This window comes from Lissotriton helveticus, chromosome 4_1, assembly GCF_964261635.1.
Source record: "Lissotriton helveticus chromosome 4_1, aLisHel1.1, whole genome shotgun sequence".
Lineage (NCBI taxonomy): Eukaryota > Metazoa > Chordata > Amphibia > Caudata > Salamandridae > Lissotriton > Lissotriton helveticus.
This window is the reverse complement of record NC_136063.1, coordinates 2135882455-2135901956: the sequence shown is the minus strand read 5'-3', so window position 1 is coordinate 2135901956 and position 19502 is coordinate 2135882455. Positions and strand designations below refer to the sequence as shown.

Here is a 19502-nt window from a genome sequence, read left to right as displayed (position 1 = left end):
AGCTACCTGATTATACTGTGTTTTTCAATCATTTAAAGTGCTTTGATACCCTCGGGTCCGTATACACCCATTACAACGCATTTTTTACAACGCACTACCGTTACAACGGGACTTTTACAACGCAAATACTATTACAACGCATTTATTTACAACGCATGTTTTTACAACGCAGGTACCTTTACAACGCATACCATTACAACGTAAGTATTGGTAAGTATATAATTATATTTAAAATGTTATATGTTAGGTTTTTTTTAAAGGGGTATTTTTAGGGTTCAGAGTCAGTTTTGGGTTTTTGGGTAAAGGGGTATTTTTAGGGTTCAGGGTCAGTTTTCAGTTTTTGGGTAAAGGGGTATTTTTTGGGTTCAGGGTCAGTTTTGGGTTTTTGGGTAAAGGGGTATTTTTAGGGTTCAGGGTCAGTTTTGGGTTTTTGGGTAAAGGGGTATTTTTAGGGTTCAGGATCAGTTTTGGGTTTTTGGGTAAAGGGGTATTTTTAGGGTTTAGGGTCAGTTTTCAGTTTTTGGGTAAAGGGGTATTTTTAGGGTTCAGGGTCAGTTTTGGGTTTTTGGGTAAAGGGGTATTTTTAGGGTTCAGGGTCAGTTTTCAGTTTTTGGGTAAAGGGGTATTTTTTGGGTTCAGGGTCAGTTTTGGGTTTTTGGGTAAAGGGGTATTTTTAGGGTTCAGGGTCAGTTTTCAGTTTTTGGGTAAAGGGGTATTTTTTGGGTTCAGGGTCAGTTTGGGGTTTTTGGGTAAAGGGGTATTTTTAGGGTTCAGGGTCAGTTTTCAGTTTTTGGGTAAAGGGGTATTTTTAGGGTTCAGGGTCAGTTTTCAGTTTTTGGGTAAAGGGGTATTTTTAGGGTTTAGGGACAGTTTTCAGTTTTTGGGTAAAGGGGTATTTTTTGGGTTCAGGGTCAGTTTTGGTTTTTTGGGGTACAGGGGTACAGGGTAAAAATAAAATTAAATTAAATTAAAATTAAATTAATTAAATGAAATTAAATTAAATTAAATTAAAATAAATACAATTACATTAAATTATATTAATTTTAAATAATATACAATTAAAAAAATTATATATACCTACCAATACTTACGTTGTAATGGTATGCGTTGTAAAGGTACCTGCGTTGTAAAAAAATGCGTTGTAAATACATGCGTTGTAATAGTATTTGCGTTGTAAAAGTCCCGTTGTAACGGTATGCGTTGTAAAAGTATGCGTTTTAACGTCATACATCCCCTCGGGTCTAGCTAGCGCTATATAAAACCAATTAATAAATAAGCCTATATCAACGTATCTTGCATACTGCATGCAGTCATGGATCACTGCGTGCTACCTGCAACGAGAAGCCTACATCAACGTATCTCACGTCCTGTAAGCAGTCAAAGATCACTGCGTGCTACCTGCAACGAGAAGTGTAGTTCGTCGTGTCTTGCATACTGCATACAGCCAAGGACCACTGCATGCTACCTGCAATGAGCAGTCTAGATCCGCGTATCTAGCATACTGAAAGCAGTCAAGGATCACTGCATTTATTATGCATGGATATCATTTTGGATTACCTCAGCTTGGATAAGGGGTCTTCAATTCCGTGGCTGAACTATATCGCTAAAACCCTTAATGCTTTGGGACTATCCTCTTTCTTTATAGACCTGAGAAGCCTAATAAAGACGACGAATTATGGGTTGAATCCCATTTCCTAGAATACAGAGAGGAAGTGAGATTGAAAACGGAATTATCTAGATGCTCAGTGTTGACTTACTATAGATCTTTAGCATCAGTAGAACCTGTATTGTATTTGTCATTAGAACTCGTACACTGGGATGGATCCCTTTTTTCGTTTTAGATCACGAAAAATCTGACGGCTTCTGTGTTTTAATGGAGATTTTGGTTTGTTGGGGGACTTAGCTTTATCTTGCCCATGCAGTAATAAAACTGAACAATCATTGTTGCACTTTATGTTCTTATGTAGTTTTTTTTAATTTTCAGTGCAGACATTATCTTAAACATTTACTAAAGAAGATGGGGCATCGCAGGTGTACAGTAGCTTTGTTTAACCTACAATTATTGAATTCCCCAGAAACATGCTTGTGGGTAAGTTCCTTTTATAAATCTGCAGTAAGAACCAAAAATCCGTTGGATATGAAACCACAATCATATTTTTATAAATTCCATTTACTGACTGTTTTATCAAATTAATTTTATAATCGTGAACATTTCAGGCTAGAGGTGATTAATGTGATGAGATGTATGAATTAGTTTAGCCTTGTTAGCTGCCTATTTACATGCGCCTTGATTGATGTTATCTTCTTTCCTTAATACCTATAGGAATTGTATTGTTGACAATCTGGACATATTGTCTTTTATATTGTCTTGTGTCTTCTTTTATGACCTAACTAGGTTGAATAAAGATTCTTTGAATTTGATCACTGCACGCTACCTTGAATGAGAAGGCTAGCGCAACGTGTTTCACATACTGCACAAAGTCAAGGATCTCTGTGGGCTAACAGGAAAGGGAGGTCTAGATCAACGTATCGCACATACTGCACATAGTGAAGGACCACTGCATGGAACCAGTAAAGAGAAGTCTAGATCAACATATCGCACATACTGCACGCAACTAAGGATGACTGCATGCTACCTGCAATTAGAAGTATAGGTCAACGCATCTCACATGCTGCATCAATTAAGGATCACTGCATGCTACCTGAAATGAGAAGTCTAGATCAACACAACTCACATACTGCATCAATTAAGGATCACTGCATGCTACCTGAAATGAGAAGTCTAGATCAACGCAACTCACATACTGCACGCAATTAAGTCTAGATCAATGTATCGCACATACTGTACGTAATTTAGGATCATTTCGTGCTACCTTTAATGAGAAGTCTACATCAATGCATTTCACATACTGCAAGCAATTTAGGATCACTGCATTCTACGGGGAAAGGGAAGTCTAGATCAACATATCTCACATACTGCATAGAGTCAAGGATCACTGCATTCTATGGGAAACGAGAAGTCCAGATTAACATATCCCACATACTGCACACAAACAAGAATGTCTGTGGGATACGGGATGTCTAAACCAAGGTATCCTGCATACTGCATAAAGGCTACTAGAAATAAGAAACCCAACTCAACGTATCCCACAGACTACACACAGACATAGATCTTTGCACGACACTTGGAATGCATCCCATGTAGAGCACTGTAAACAAATGGAATACTTGACAAAGCCATGAATCTCTGCAGGCTACTGGACTGTACTACATGTAATGCATTTAATTATGCATCACTTCAGGCTACTGGGAATGGGAAATTTAGACCTGATAATGGCAAGAATAACGCCATGGGATCACTGTGGATTACTGTGAATGAAACATCTAGATCAACGTGCCTTTATTGTATGCAATCATGGATAACTGCAGGTTAATGGACTGGTAGTCTACATCTAATTATACGGCACAATGTGCTACCAATAAAGAAGGAATACTTGTCCGGGTCAAGAATCAATGCAGCCTACTGGACAGGGACTATATATGCAGACATTGGGATGGCTTAAGTAGCAGGTTTGTCCATTCCACAGGCTGCTCTACAATAACAAAAATATATATGCACATAATCTTAGATGATTTTTCGAAAAAGTTCATCTTGAGTTGTTTTTAGAGAAAGTAAAGTGTCTAAAAACGTAGCCTGATAAACAAAGGACTAGTGTGGAAAGTTGGCAGTTCAGCTCGTTGGACATCTCCAGTATTCAGAGTATTTCGGTCAAAGGTATATGTGAGCTGGTTCTCGCTGAAGCAAGACTTTGCCATGGGCTAAAACTAGTAACACTGCAGCGTCAGATGGGGCACTGCTTCCAACCTAGATTAATGAGAAGTATGTACACAGATGACAGCAGATGCAGTACTGCTCATCATATGGTTGCTGCTTTTTGACACAAGCAATAAAATCAAGCCTTTTAAAGATGGCCACCAACCAGAGTTTGGTGGCATTAAACATCTAACAAAAGCTCCCCTTTTTATGGTCTGGCTTGACAGCGCTCCTGGCGCCAGACAGTTATGTGAGAACCACCAGTAGCGGGGCTTTGGCTCCACCCACACGTTAGAACCATGAATACATGCATGTTTTTAGTTGGCAGAAGCTGTGTGATTACACAAAAAACGCTTGCCAACCACACAGCTGTGATCGTTGTTTATGTATCCAGCTGCCCGAGCTAGGACGTTAATACCAAGGGCGAGGCTAGACGAGCCCGCCTTTAGGGCCCGGCCCCCCGGCCCACACCGCGCCGCCATTGGTTCATAGGCCCAGGAGGCTGCCCTATGGGCAGCCATCCTGGGAAGTACTTCCGGGTCAGGGGGCGCGTGACGCACGTCCGGTGGGGGCGTGGGGCAGAGGCCATGACCTATTTAGGTCTGGGTCACGGTCAACTCGGCCTCTTTCCCCGCCTGCGCCGGACCTGATCGCCACTCCCTGTCCGTTAGTCAGCTAGTTTTAATCTTTAAACTTTAAGTTAAACTTAGGTTGCCCAGTAGCTTCCCCGCCCCATAGTCTGACCCCCGAGGACATCGACGGAGTGCCGACGAACCTCGACGTGCAGCGGAGGAGAGAGCGCCGACCGGGTCGCCAGGTGAGGTGCCGGGGTTAGCTGAGGCTGGGGGCGGGCGCGGGTCCGGGGCTTGTTTGACGCCTCCTCCTGCTGCAGCCCGGTGAGGTGTTGGGAGCGGAGAGCGTGGTGCGGGCCCGCGTTCGCCTGCAGCGGCCTTAGGAAAGGGCAGCAGAGCTCCGGCGCCGTCGCCTGGCGGCAGGGTGGGTGTGGGGGCGAGGGAGAAGGGTAGCGGGACTCAGAGTAGTAGGTAGCGGTGCAAAGAAGGTACCATGGCACCCAGGGGGCAGAGCCATAAGCGCAAGGGCAAAGACCCGGAGATTGCGCAGTTACTGGCCTTGCTCCTCCAGAAGTTTAACGGGGACGACGAGTGCAGTGAAGTAGAGTCTGAGGGGCCCCATTCCGATCCGGAGGGAGAGACCCCGAGCATTGCGGAGCGCCCACGCAGGCGTGGTGTTCCGCCCAAAGCGGCGTTCCCTCCCCTGCCCAAGAAACCGAGGGCACAGAATCCTAGGGGCTCACGTGGGCAGAAGAAGACAGGGAGCGGTGGGGGAGCGGGGCTGCCCCCCCCTCCGAGGGTTCCTTCGCCGAGTGCCCCCCCATTGGCGCCGTCTGCACCCGTAGCTCCTCTTCCTGCGCCCCAGGCGCCAGTACTCCCGTGGGCGGCGCCTCTAGCTCCAGTAATTCCGGCTTCCGCGCCACAAGCGCCTGTAATTCCTGTTTCTGCGCCACAAGCGCCTGTAATTCCTTCACCCGTAGCGCCTCTTCCTGTGCCCCAGGCGCCAGTAATCCCACTGGCGGCGCCTCTAGCTCCAGTAATTCCTGTTCCTGCGCCACAAGCGCCTGTAATTCCTTCGCTTACACCACTAGCGCCAGGGGCCCCTCTACCCGCGCCTCAAGCGCCTGTTATTCCCCCAGCGGCACCAGGTGCTCCGGCGATACCCCCGGCCCCGGTGCCTACGGGTGACATCTTGAAGGAAATCTTGGGGGCCATAGCGGCGCTGGGATCTCCCCCGGTGCTTCCTGAGAAGGTCGCAGTGTCCCCACCAGTGGTAGTAAGCCCACCCGCCCAGCCCCAACTCGAGGGCGCTGGGACTGGGGGCGCTTTGGGGGAAATCTTAAATGCCCTGAAGGCGCTCACTCGAGCTCCGGGCGCAGCACCCCCTCTTCCTCCGGTAGCCGTGGCACCGACCTTGGTCCCGGCAGTCACGCCTTGGGTCCCGGGGAATAAGGATGAGGGCCCACTAGGCGAGATCAAGGAGCAATTGGCGCTGTTAGCCAGGACGCAGGCTCTGAATGCCCCGGTGGCCCCATCGGCGGTGGCGGCCCCCGCTTGTGCCCCCAGTACTCCAGGAGGTAAGCCTGAGATGAAGGGCCCGGAGCCCGGGGCGGGAGCGATGGTGGGGGGTGGCCAGGGTTATGTCTTGTCTAAACCAGGCCGCCTGGCTACACACGTATCTCCCGATATGAAGGAAAAAATTTGGAAGGGGGAATTCGTAGATATATTTGCTTTGATTAGGCCCAAGAGAATGGAGGTGGAGAGTAAGGACAAGGAGGGCAAGGATAACTCCTCCAAGGATAGGAGACCGAGGGTGGAAGAATCTATCACGAACTGGCTATTTGGTTTCCAGGTGTTCATCACAGTAGTTATTGAGAAGAAGCCAGAGTTGGCGGGGCCATTGGTGTACTATATGCACAGGATTTTGAAAGCGCACACGACGCATGGAGGGACAGCCTGGCTGGATTATGATAGGGATTTCAGATGGGAGAAGGTGCAGGACCCAGACATGGGTTGGGACCAGGTGGAGGTCAATGTGTGGTTGGAAAGTGTGAATGCCAAAGCATGTGGGTCGCAAAACAATAGACAGCCCTTTCGGACATCCCAGGGGGGACCTGGGGATAAGCGGGGGACATGTTGGCAATTTAACAGGAAGGTGTGCACCTGGCCGCCGGACAAGTGCAAGTTCAGGCACGCATGCTCCTTTTGCGGGCACCCCTCGCATCCCGAATTCAAGTGCATTAAAAAATCCAAGGAACGGGGAGGGGGGGGCAGAGAGGTTAAGCCCTCCCAGCCATAAGCTGCCCACCCCGGTGGACATTGGGAAACTGGTTTTTTGGCTGAATCAGTATCCAGACCGGTTAGCAGCCAAAATCTTGTACTCAGGGTTCTCAGAGGGGTTTCGCATTCCAGCTCTTGGGGTCCCCCCGGTTAGGTTTTGCAATAATCTTTTATCTGCGAGGGCGATGCCTGCGGTGGTTGAGTTGAAGGTGCAGAAGGAGCTTAGTGCGGGGCGTGTAGCTGGCCCGTTCGGGGCCCCCCCGCTCCCAGGCTTTGTCTGCTCACCCCTAGGGGTAGTACCGAAGAAGGAACCGGGGCAATTCAGGATGATCCATAACTTATCTGCCCCCAAGGGAGAGTCTGTGAACGATGCTATCGACCCAACTTTGTGTTCAGTATCTTACTCGTCCTTTGACGTAGCTTTGAATAAAGTGAGGTCACTAGGGCCTGGCGCCATCATGGCCAAGACGGACATAGAATCCGCTTTCCGCCTGTTGCCTGTTCACCCGGAGGATTGTCACCTGTTGGGATTCCAACTGAACCAGCAGTTTTACTATGATAAGTGTATGCCCATGGGGTGTGCTGTCTCCTGTAGGTATTTTGAGACCTTTAGTTGCATGCTACAATGGTTGTTCTCTCATAAGACAGGCTGCAGGGAGGTTGTGCATTATTTAGATGACTTCATGGTTATGGGGCCGGCCGCCTCCACGGCTTGTAATCAGGCGTTGGACCAATTGGTGGCCTTATTCAGGGAATTTAATATTCCGCTGGCCCCGGGCAAGACAGTGGGTCCTGATACATGCATGACATTTCTGGGGATTGAAATTGACACGGTGGCGGGGGAATGCAGGTTACCACAAGACAAAGTGAAGTCTTTTTCCCACGCCATTGACGCGGTCTTGGCTTGTACGAAGGTGACTTTACACCAGCTTCAGGTTGTGGTGGGACAGCTAAACTTCGCCCTCAGGATCATCCCCATGGGACGCCCCTTTTCTAGATCTATTGCCAGGGCGATGGTGGGCCTAACACAGAAGCACCACAGAGTGCGCCTACGGGCCGAAGTAAAGGGTGATTTGAGAGTGTGGCGAGATTTCTTAGCGAATTTCAATGGCACGGTTGTCTGGCCGTCCGCCCCGGTGTCCAACTCTGAGTTAGGATTATTTACGGATGCGGCAGGCAGCGTTGGCTTTGGGGCTATCCTCGGGCCTAAGTGGTGCGGGGCGGAGTGGCCGGAAGAGTGGCACAAAACAGGTTTGACAAGAAATGTAGCCTTTTTGGAGTTGTTCCCCATACTGGTGGCGGTGTCTGTTTGGGCAGAGCACTTCAGGAACAGATCAGTGATATTCTGGTCAGACAACATGTCTGTGGTTGAAGCCATTAACCGGCAGGGGGCCACGTGTAAGAATGTGCTGAGATTGTTGAAACGGTTGGTGTTGGCATGTTTGAGGTTGAATTTAACGTTTAAGGCAGCACACATTCCAGGGGTCGACAATCATGCTGCTGATGCTTTGTCTCGTTCCAAGCTGCAGGAGTTTCGGAGGTTCCATCCGGCAGCGGAGGATCAGAGGACGGTGTTCCCACCATCACTGTGGAGGATTGGAGCCCCGCTTTAGCGGGGCTGGTAGGTGCCTCATTGAGTGACCGCACTCGGAAAACGTATCAGCAGTGTTTTTTGTGTTACAGGACATTAGTGCAAGAGGCGGGTTTCTCATGTTGGCATTCTGATCAAGCTATGTTTCACTTTCTGCAGCACATCTATGACCAGGGCAAGTCGCTCTCTTATGCCAGGACGCACGTCACTTCTGTGGGTTTCTTTGCTAGATTAGCGGGCCTGTATGATCCAGGGATGTCTTATGTAGTCAAGAGAGCTCTGACTGGGTGGGCCAGGAGGGAAGGCCCTAAGCGGGACAGTAGGAGGCCCCTGGACGTGGGGACTCTGAGGAGGATGCTAGACGCCCTCCCTAGACGGTGCACTTCGGCCTTTGAGAGCACGTTATTCTCTGCAGTCTTCTCGTTAGCCTTTTATGGGGCATTTCGTCTGGGGGAGATAGTGGGGTCCTCTCGCGTTGATCATAATGGGGGGCTGCAGTTTGGGGACCTCAATCTTACAGCAGGGACCATGGAGGTATGCCTCAGAAAGTCTAAGACCGACCAGCTGGGTAAAGGTGCCTGGATCCAGTTGGGCTCTGCGCCTGATGCGCCTGTGTGCCCGGTAGCCTGTATGCGGGCATACCTGGCCATCCGCCCTGGGGAGAAGAGTCAGGCCTTGTTCATTCATGAGGGGGGTGAGTGTGTCTCGCAATACCAATTCAAGGCTGTACTACGGGAGGCTCTGGGTGACCTGGGCCTTGGGGATTCGGGCTATTCATCCCATTCATTCAGGATAGGCGCTGCCACATTGGCGGCAGGGGCAGGGTTTTCTTCCAAGGCGGTGAAGAAGGTGGGCCGTTGGTCGTCCGACTGCTTTAAAAGATATGTAAGGCCCGAATTGTTATGACGTCGTGTATTGCCATGCCCATGCCTGACTTTTCTATTTCCTCTCCGATTACTAGTATGCCAGGGAAGGTGGTGTGGGTATTGGGACACTCGTTCGTTCGACGGGCAGCGGTGCGACTGCGGCAACGGCGAGTGCGGAAGCCACCCGGGCTGGCAGGGACGGAGTTTTTGTGGCATGGTGTGGGAGGAATGCGGATTCGGCACCTGCGACGGTTGGTGGAAGACATCAAGGGGCGCGAGAGGCAGTCTCCCGCATTGGTCATCTTACACTTGGGCGGCAACGACATGGTCGACAGGGGCCGCCTCGCAGTCAAAGAGGCACTACTTACGGAAATTGCTTGGCTGGGGCGAACCTTCCCCCAGGCCAGGATAGCATGGTCATGCATGATCCCACGACGATGGTGGGGCAATGGGATCCGGCCGTACCCGGTGAACGTGTCTGTGAGGCGTCTCAACGGAGAATTGGCAAAGATGTGCTCAGGAAAGGGCCGCTTGCTACATCTCCCGCACAGGATGATCTCGGGATCTGAAATGTTTCACCAGGACGGGGTGCATCTGTCGGACATTGGTATGGATGCTTGGATTCAAGGCATTTGGTCATTTGTGCTGAACTTGGCGGCAGGGGGGAAGGGCGACGGACCTGAGGGCCCTAGTCTCCCTTGTGGCGGAAAAGAGACATTTGAACACTGATAGACTGCAAAAATGGAGTGGAGTCCGCCTTGCGCACTCCCTACGCCAGCACTGAGGGGAGAGAGGGTAAGCTCTCCGCAGGGGGATGGAGACCACCGGCTGGGGAGGCAAGGGCGTCAGGTACGAGCCTCATAGCAGCGTGGTGGATGAGAGGTGGGGCCCTGGAAATGGCGGACAAGGACCCGAGGGCTGGGGCCCATCGCTCGTGGGGCGCAGGTGGGTGGCACCTGGCGCGGGCATCGTACTTGGGGGATGCGAACCTAAGGGCCCCTTGGTGCTGGGGGAAGCAAGAAGTTATGAGCAAATAAATACAAGTTGAAACGTATAATAAAGTTGATGAAGAAGAGTTGATAATAAAGGAAGGAGGTTGCTCATAATTTGAGATATGTATAAACGATTTACTTGTCATGTTTATGAAGTGTAATTAAACATGGCCTTTTAAACCCACCTGTTCTCAAGTGCTTGTTTTGGTGGGTAGGCGGGTGTGGAGCATGCTGGGGGATCCGGGGCCTATACCAAGGGCGAGGCTAGACGAGCCCGCCTTTAGGGCCCGGCCCCCCGGCCCACACCGCGCCGCCATTGGTTCATAGGCCCAGGAGGCTGCCCTATGGGCAGCCATCCTGGGAAGTACTTCCGGGTCAGGGGGCGCGTGACGCACGTCCGGTGGGGGCGTGGGGCAGAGGCCATGACCTATTTAGGTCTGGGTCACGGTCAACTCGGCCTCTTTCCCCGCCTGCGCCGGACCTGATCGCCACTCCCTGTCCGTTAGTCAGCTAGTTTTAATCTCCCACCCACCCGTCCCTTGAGGCAGTGATTTGAAGGGTGCGTTGCGGAAAAGAGACATTTGAACACTGATAGACTGCAAAAATGGAGTGGAGTCCGCCTTGCGCACTCCCTACGCCAGCACTGAGGGGAGAGAGGGTAAGCTCTCCGCAGGGGGATGGAGACCACCGGCTGGGGAGGCAAGGGCGTCAGGTACGAGCCTCATAGCAGCGTGGTGGATGAGAGGTGGGGCCCTGGAAATGGCGGACAAGGACCCGAGGGCTGGGGCCCATCGCTCGTGGGGCGCAGGTGGGTGGCACCTGGCGCGGGCATCGTACTTGGGGGATGCGAACCTAAGGGCCCCTTGGTGCTGGGGGAAGCAAGAAGTTATGAGCAAATAAATACAAGTTGAAACGTATAATAAAGTTGATGAAGAAGAGTTGATAATAAAGGAAGGAGGTTGCTCATAATTTGAGATATGTATAAACGATTTACTTGTCATGTTTATGAAGTGTAATTAAACATGGCCTTTTAAACCCACCTGTTCTCAAGTGCTTGTTTTGGTGGGTAGGCGGGTGTGGAGCATGCTGGGGGATCCGGGGCCTAAAGGGACACATGACATTGTAATGTTATTAAGGTGTCTTTGAAAGCTAGGGAATTCATGGCGCTTTTTTTGGCAGCAGCAGGGATGGGAGAAGGCTGTCAATGATGTACATGGATTTTACTGTCTGGCTTTACATTCCATTTATAAACCAGACCTATTGGCATTGCCAATGCTTGTTAATCCAGTACTGAAGACAGTTCCAGTGGTGAGCGACAAAGCATTCTTGACCTTGCACATATTTAATTCCACTTTTCTTCTTCAAGGTGTGCCTGACCTAGCACATATTTAATTCCACTTTTCTTCTTCAAGGTGTGCCTGACTTGGCACATATTTAATTCCACTTTTCTTCTTCAAGGAGTGCCATAAATTCCCGCCTTAAAAACAACAAACTGCATACATGTTCGATCCCCAAAAAATCTTCTAAATCAGCCTCCAGATTATATTGTTATGCAAGGAGATTGCGAAATGCAGTGCAGAGAACTTAATTCTGGATCATCGATTTGAAGGCATAATGCGCAGATAATGAAAACGAGCTGGGAAAAGTTAACCGGTATGCTGTTTGTTTCTTGAAAACAGCCCATGAATGCGCAGTCAGCGGGCAGAGCTAATGAAAAGACGTCCTCTTTAGTCCTGCAGACTAGCCCATTCATTCGTCGCCAGCAAGGAGTGAATATCCGCTCGTTGACGGAGTGCCAAACAAGACGAACTCCATTTGCATAATTTTACTGCATGGGCTGGACTCCCAGGATAGCAGCTCCCACCAACCCCCATCCTAAAATCCTAAGGCAGCTGCCTGGACTGCCACTGGAATCTGTCCGTTCGGTACTCCCTGCGAGCATCCATGAGGCCAGAGGGAGCCTACGTCATGACTGATGACGGCATCGACATGAACGGGCGCTGATGTTCCATGCTGCCATGCCTTCCTTCATATTACCGACTGGTAACCGGCACCGATGCCGGTTTGGTCCACTCGATTGGCCACGTAACGTGGGGCGTGCCTCAATAGAACGAGAAATACTAGGCCTGCCCGGGAATATTTCAACAAATACTTTGAGGCCTACGTGTTATCAATCTTCCTATTAATATGTCACACTTCACTCCCACATCAGCTTGGTATACTCTCCGGGATATAACTACTGGTTAAATCCTTTTTTTACAACTATTCGTTTTCTTATGGAGCTTTGTTCGGACTACTTTGCATTTGGTTGCATCTTAACAATGTATCAATAAGACAAATATGTCCTAAGATCTTTCAAATCAAATCAGTCTGCAATCCTAGCAAAGCACGTGGATGTCCATTCACTCTTTGAATGGTGGTTGCTACACTAAGACTCAGAGTTTTGGAAATGTCACTGCCAGAGCTGAATCAAAGACCTCACGTTGTTTTAGGACATGTGGGAGATGTTTAACCATCCGTGGGTTTTTTTTTAGGTGTATGACACATTGCGTTCTAGGGTGTTAAGTATCCTATTGGAATTCAAAAAGATGTGCAGTCAAATCATGACTGTTTGGAAATCTTACACTCAACGTGAGGAAATCGGAGAGCTCTGCTGAAACGCAATCCAGATTTAGTAATAAATGAAAAATGAAATACTAGATATCAGATTCTGTGGATGCAACAAAAGTATTTGAAAGAGTACGGTCTACGTTTCTGATAGGGACTGTAGACTCTCCCCAAAGGTTCTTGACAGGGACTCACTTCCCGGCTCATCCTATGCCTTGGAGCAAGGGATGTGAAGTGGTTGCCTCACCAATCCTTGTTATTCCCATGAGCACATGTGCTAGGCTCCACCAAGAGAAGTACAAAAGACAAAGGTTTATGACGACCTCCGATGAAACTCCAAGAAAAAGGGAATGGATGCTACTGGTTGCACAAATGTCAATAAGTACGGTTCCCTTAGTGTCAATCTGTAACATTATATCAGATACCCAGTAGTGGCACCGATGTAAATCAAAAGTGTATCCTAAGTGGTACAAGAGGGTGGTGTCCAATCAGTAATATTAATAATCAATGCTTAACAGTGGCACCACTGAAAATCAGAAGTGTATGAGTGCCAAAGGAGGGTGCCCAATCAGTAGCAAACTCCTGTGATGATAAAAGAGCTACGGAAAACGTCTAATGCTCATCAGTTGTCGGACCTCGTGGGGCAGTCAAAACCAACATACCTGGGTAACCTCCACCTTCAGAAGATTTCTGTCCGAGGAACATATGTGTATCTTTAATGCATCAGTTTCTTTGTGGCGAAAAGTTGACCACTCCCTTTTCTGCCTACCTAAATTGAACCCCAAGCAGATTGCTGCTCATAAAGGAGAAAGGTAAAGTTGTATTGCCTCAGCCTCATTCCACATTGTACTAGAGAACTCAAAACTCTAGACAAATAAAATATCTGCAACAATAAAACCAATATTGGAATTCCACCAAGCATGAGTTAATTAGAACTACTCGACACTTGGTTGCCGCTTACGTTGGTACAAACTTGAACCTTTTGCACACATTGTATGTTTATGCCCCCAATTATTAAGAGAAGGAATTGAACGGCTAAGGACAGTCTTTTTGACAGGTGGCTGATGTAAGATGGATGAGGCTGTAAAGTACGCCTTAAATGAGAATAATGTCCTAACATTATATGCGCTAGAAAAAAATATGAATGCTGCCATAAAACTGTTGCCAGCAAAGGAAGAAGGTCACTGTTCCAACAGAGTTACCATTTAGAGACCTGTTCTAATGGGGGGAACGATTGGTAACATATGGGGCAGCTAAACAATATCCTAAAATAAGTGTTTTTCAGTCTGGGCTCCTTTCTTTCCAGAATTGGCATTCTACACTGAATGGTCTAGAGACCCACTTTTTACCCAAGAGATACTTTTTAAGGTCATACTATTTCAATAACTTTTATATATACACATTTATGGATGTTAACATTTTTTTTTTTACTTTTACCATTTTAACATGTTTTGTATTTATATGTTTTATGTTACTGTGTCCTTTATGGTTGTAATTAATCAAATAAAGTTCTTTTGTCAGTTTCTTACTACATGAACACCTCAAATGGTAAAGCTGTACTATGTCCGGGCCAAGAAAATGAAAATGTTTAATCAAACATCTGTAAATGTAAAAATGCTTTAAATTCGAGATTCACTTTGCAAAGAACATGCTACATTTACCTTGTAGTTCTAGTGGCTAGAAATATTAAGCACTCTTGTCCTGTTATTGATGAAATATGATGCATCAATAAAGTGAATTGTGTCAAATGGAATGAAGGAGACCAACTCTTGCTGAGCCTGTCACGACAGCTCACGCTACCAAGAGCACCCGTGTCCCGAACAGATTTACGTGGATTCTTCACCTTTTGACAGCTAAGGAGCCATGCGGTTCCCAAGGGTGGCGTCGAGGGACTTGTAAATCACAGCGTTGTCAGTTAGTACTTGTTCAACCTTCAAAACAGTTCAATGGCTGCGCCAAAGAAGACGTTTAGGCGTCACACCTTAGGCACAAATTAGTGTAGATCTAATACAAAAAATATCCACCATATTAGAAGCAGAGTAAGTTAGTGGAACAAATATTACTTTCATGAACTCTAATTTCGACCCGAGCACTTTATTCACCTAACACTTAGAGAAAAATAATTCTTGAAGCTACAGTTGTCGATTAACGGATGCCAATGCAAAATATTGTAATTACTAGAGATTATTTTCTGTCTGTAGGCAGATGGTTAATTGCATTACCATCCCGTGTATGCCAAGCCGGAAACTCATTCAGCTGGATTTTATTAGTCAGTTTTCTAGTTAATATCTAAATGATTATTACTTTACAATTAGCTTATTTTACCATCTTCTTACAACGTGACCAAGTGAACATTTTTCCAGTGAAACAAAACGGCTGCGCGTTTGTCTTGCAAGCTCAAGGCATGGCCACATAGCTTGTTGAAAGCACAAGCCAGATAAAGGTGTGGAAACACGCTGACATCCAAGGGGCAGCTATTCCATTTGCTCACAGAAAGCCCTCTGGGCTCCAAGTTATTAAAGGTGCAAGCTCATTTTCGCCAAGCCTGAGTTTAAACAGGTGGCCTAACCGGGTCCTATAGCATTACAGGCTCTGATAAAATATGTTTAAAGGATGGCAACTAATGGCTCAAAAATGAAGTTATTGCGGTACCATGTTTTATACTACAGAGCAGACGTGCGTGAAAAGTCCAGCACATAGACCAGGATCCCGTTCAGACCAGATAATAGGAACCAGAGTCTGATTGAGAGAGGCAAGTGACCATATTATTGGAACTGGGTTTGCCAATAGACTGCAGACAGTATTACGTTTTAACGTTTACCATATCCCCGTTACATATCACACAGCTAACAATGTGAGGCACAAAGCGATCCCCAGATTTCCCCAGAGCTGAACTGCTCTTTTGGTTAAAAAAATAGAATTCAAACAAAGTTTCTTGGTTGTAGGGTCAGCCGTCTAAGTTACTCGTCTACGGGAACCCCAACATTTCGACACTGCTGTATTATGCTCTGACTGTGTACATTTTGCGCTAAATAAATACAGAAAACATACTGTGAAAGATACAGATGTGAGATGTGTTGAGAAAAGCAGAACCAAGTGTACCGCGCTTATCGTAAAGTGGTGTGTTCATGCTGAGTCAACAGTTCAAAAAACAGCACCTGTGCTGCTCGTCGGAACGAGGGTAGAGCAGAAGCCGCGCATGCGCAGGCATCTAAGGCCTTATACATTTCAACAGTCTTTCTCGTGGCTACTCTTAAGACCAACGTCCAACAATAAACTGTTTTTATTAAAAGATGGCGTGTTGGTGAAAGCCCTCGACCGAGTCCCCCAAGCTGCCTAGAGTTCTTTTCATACATGGGGTGATAATCCTACAGTCCATCGGCCTCAGACAGTAGGAGCCTATGATAACACTGCTGCACACCCCTCTCATGGCCACAATGAATGGCACGAGAGTGAAAAAATAAACCCAGCAGCCATGTCTCACGTTTACAACAGCCACGTTATTCCAAAGTGTCTTTCTTTATTACTACAAAAACGCAACACCACGGAGCAATATTCTACCCGTGTTTACAGCAGCATCCCTAACCTGTGCAACAAACGCACACGCACACAGTCCCCTCCTCCCCCAGTATTTCCCAGTAGCCCCATCTTCATTATGCAAGCCTTAATAGTAGCGCAGCTGCACGCAGCCCCCTCCTCCCGCACAACGTGGCACTTTACGGCTGATTCGACAGAACGCAGGCATGTACCAAACAATACATTCATTGCACGCACTTTCAAACAGCATCCTCCCATCTCGCACTTACTGAAACAGTGTGCACTGCTCCTCCTCGCAGAATGCGACAGAGATCAGCGTGGAGTGCCTGCTTGTAACATGCATATGTGGAGTGGCGGGCCGATACATCCATCAGCCACTATTGTCCGGTGACTTTCCGTAGGACCCGCTGAACTCTTCTACTGCTCAGATGTGCACGCTGCATGTGAATGAGTGCATTTGTAAACCTTCTGCACACGTAGATCACCCAGCACTCGCTAACATGCATTCTCATTGTGGCTGGGACTTCGTCATTGCATTGCTCTATTATCACTCACTGCGGCACAAACCAATGCACACTGGAGCTTATCGCAGTACAGGGAGACGTGGACCTGTGAGCGCCGCACATACTTTACAAGAACATAATCATCAAAGGCCAATGTATTTCATCCACATCAACAGTGACAGTGGGAACTGCTTTCTCTTCGCTCAGATCGGCTTGTAACGTACTTTATCATAATACAAGACATGAGGAACAATCGTAAAAATACTGCACATGCGTCAGTCAAAATGCCAGAATTAGAAGGCAGACTGCAGCAGCAGAACCATGCCACGCTCCTTACAATGCGTCAATACAAACTGAGTTTACCATATAAGCGCACATGTGAAGTAAAGCTTCTGCACACGTGTCTCGCGCCGCATAGCCACAGGGTCTCCTTTATTTGTGATGCAGTCAGTAGTCCCACAATGTTGCATTGCTCTAATACATGAAGCCGAGTAACCAATTACTTTCTGCTCATTGTTAAAACACACATATTGTACACCAGGCTTTTTGCCTGTGCTAACATTTTCAAAATCAGCGCAAGAATGAACCTGCGTACTATCATAGAGCTGTGAAGCCATACCCCTGACATTACGTGAGCAACATAACTACGTATAACATGACATGGATGGCATCCAATCTCCTTCAACGAACTGCCTTCTTTCAGCACATGCTTACAACACCACATTATTACGTGCACGAATTCATTTTCAATCTATAACACACAATTATTCAGCATGTTAGCCTGCTGCTCGCACATATCAACTATCCTACTCAAATGTCCCAAAAGTGTAACTACCGGGAATAACAATAAGCGGTTGCATATTTGGTTAATGCTGTGGGAGTCAAAGCTACCAACATTCGCCATTGCTCTGCTACTGTAGTATAATGCACCGCTGAGCCTACAGTGAGGTTGAGCACAGACCACGAATCTACAAACAAGCAGAAATTGTGCCCATTTCATTCCACCTGGCGCCCGGTACGTCTTCTTAACGCTTACACAGGTCTGTTTACGGGTTCTGTACAACACGTGCATCTCTGCAGCAGTAACAACTCGCTGCCCCCCTAATTCGTCATTTATTGTCGCACAGGCCAGTAGTAGCCCACTCCGCACCGCTCTCAATGCAAAGGACGTGACAGGGCTGCACTGCCAGTGCAGCTGGCCACAATGCCCTGCATTCACAGCCAAGGGGCACAGGTTCTGCCCAGAGGGGCTCACACACTGACCTGCGACGGTGCACAGCACACAATGCCACCGACAACAGCACTGCCGCAGCAGGGTGAACGGGAGGGCTGAGTAAACAACACCCCCAGCCATGCCAGCCCCTCCTCTGGGTGCCCAAAATGGCCTTTCTCGGTGCACGCTGCTGCCACAGGGCCCCTTGTGCATGCCGGGCGGGCCCTGCACACCGCTGCCCTTTGTTGCCCCCCTCAAGGCCCGTGGGCTCGGCGGCCCCAGTGCCGTGCCCTGCTCGGGGATTCACAATGAATGGCACGGGCACTGCGGACAGGGGAGGGATGCTGCAGTGCACCTCGCCTCTACACAATGAGTGCGGGACCTACCTCCCTCGCGCCGGCCCGGGCCCCCTCCGCCGTCCCGCCGCTGCCCCGGGTCCAGTCTTAGTCACAGTTCCATGCCCCCAAAGCCTGCTCCGGCCGCGGCAGGTGGACACGCCTCCTGGGGATGCTGCTGCTGCCGCTGCCCCTGGTGCTGAAGCTGCACACACGCCCCCCTCCTCCGGCCGGCCGCCTGCTGCAGCGCTGCAGTCCCCGCGCCGCGGTCAGCGCCTGGAGCCCCTGGGTAGCAGGCCGAGCCCTTCCCCGCTAGCTCGCTGCTTCTTTTTTTTCCCTACGGCGGCCACTGGCTCCCATCACTGGGGAGGGGAGAGGGGCGAGCGGGACAGCGGTTGGCGTCACGTGACTGCGCTCGCACGTCAACGGCGAAGACGGCGCGTGCGTGCTGCGGCCGGCGCGAGGCCACACCCTCTCTCCTGTGACAGCGCCGTACGGGGAGGGGACAGCGGCTTGGAGGTGTCCGATTGGATCGAGTCCCGCGGAGGGGCGGAGCCTTGTGCAGGAGACACTACAATGGAGCGAGAATTCAGCACTGAGAAATGGGGAGTGCGCTGTTCACTACTTCAGAATGATGCATTAGTGACATGGAGGAAAGACATACACGCATTGTAAGTTTAACAGTATTTATATTATAAGAAAAGGAGCAGCAGCTCGGACCATCAACTGCTCAGTTCTGACTCTTGCCCATTCCACCTGCCATTCCAGCCCATCACACATGGAGTATGACTAAGGCCAGAATCCTTCTAAGCATGTTTAACACACCCTGCTTTCCATTGAAATATTTTTTTTAATTAACAAAACGAAATTGTTAGAAATTGGGTTGTAGTTTGAATGGGGTATGAACCTTAGTCCAGCACCAGGCACAATCTTAGAGCATGAAGCAGGCAAATCCCTAAATTAACCTGTCCTCACCCTCTGGTAGCTTGGCATAGAGCAGTCAGGCTTAACTTAGAGACAATGTGTAAAGTAGTTATGCAACACTTCAAACAGTGAAAATACCACTAAAAAAATTACACGCAGGGTTTGAAAATAGAGCTTTGTGGTAAGTCAACGAAGGACAGAACATACACAATTTTAGATAGGGTCTGAGGCAATCTTTAAAGACCTGCCTGGATATCTTGCCCAAACT

General features: G+C 48.4%; 1 protein-coding gene across 1 annotated transcript in view; it reads right to left on the bottom strand.

Moving 5' to 3' along the window:
* The window catches only part of NEXMIF (neurite extension and migration factor), a 1312151-nt gene extending 1293474 nt beyond the window's left edge, over positions 1-18677 (bottom strand). Inside the window, exon 1 of the mRNA XM_078688836.1 lies at positions 18362-18677. The gene's annotated coding sequence lies outside the window, so the exon portion shown is untranslated. The remainder of the gene's footprint in view (positions 1-18361) is intronic.
* Positions 18678-19502: the final 825 nt, after the last annotated feature.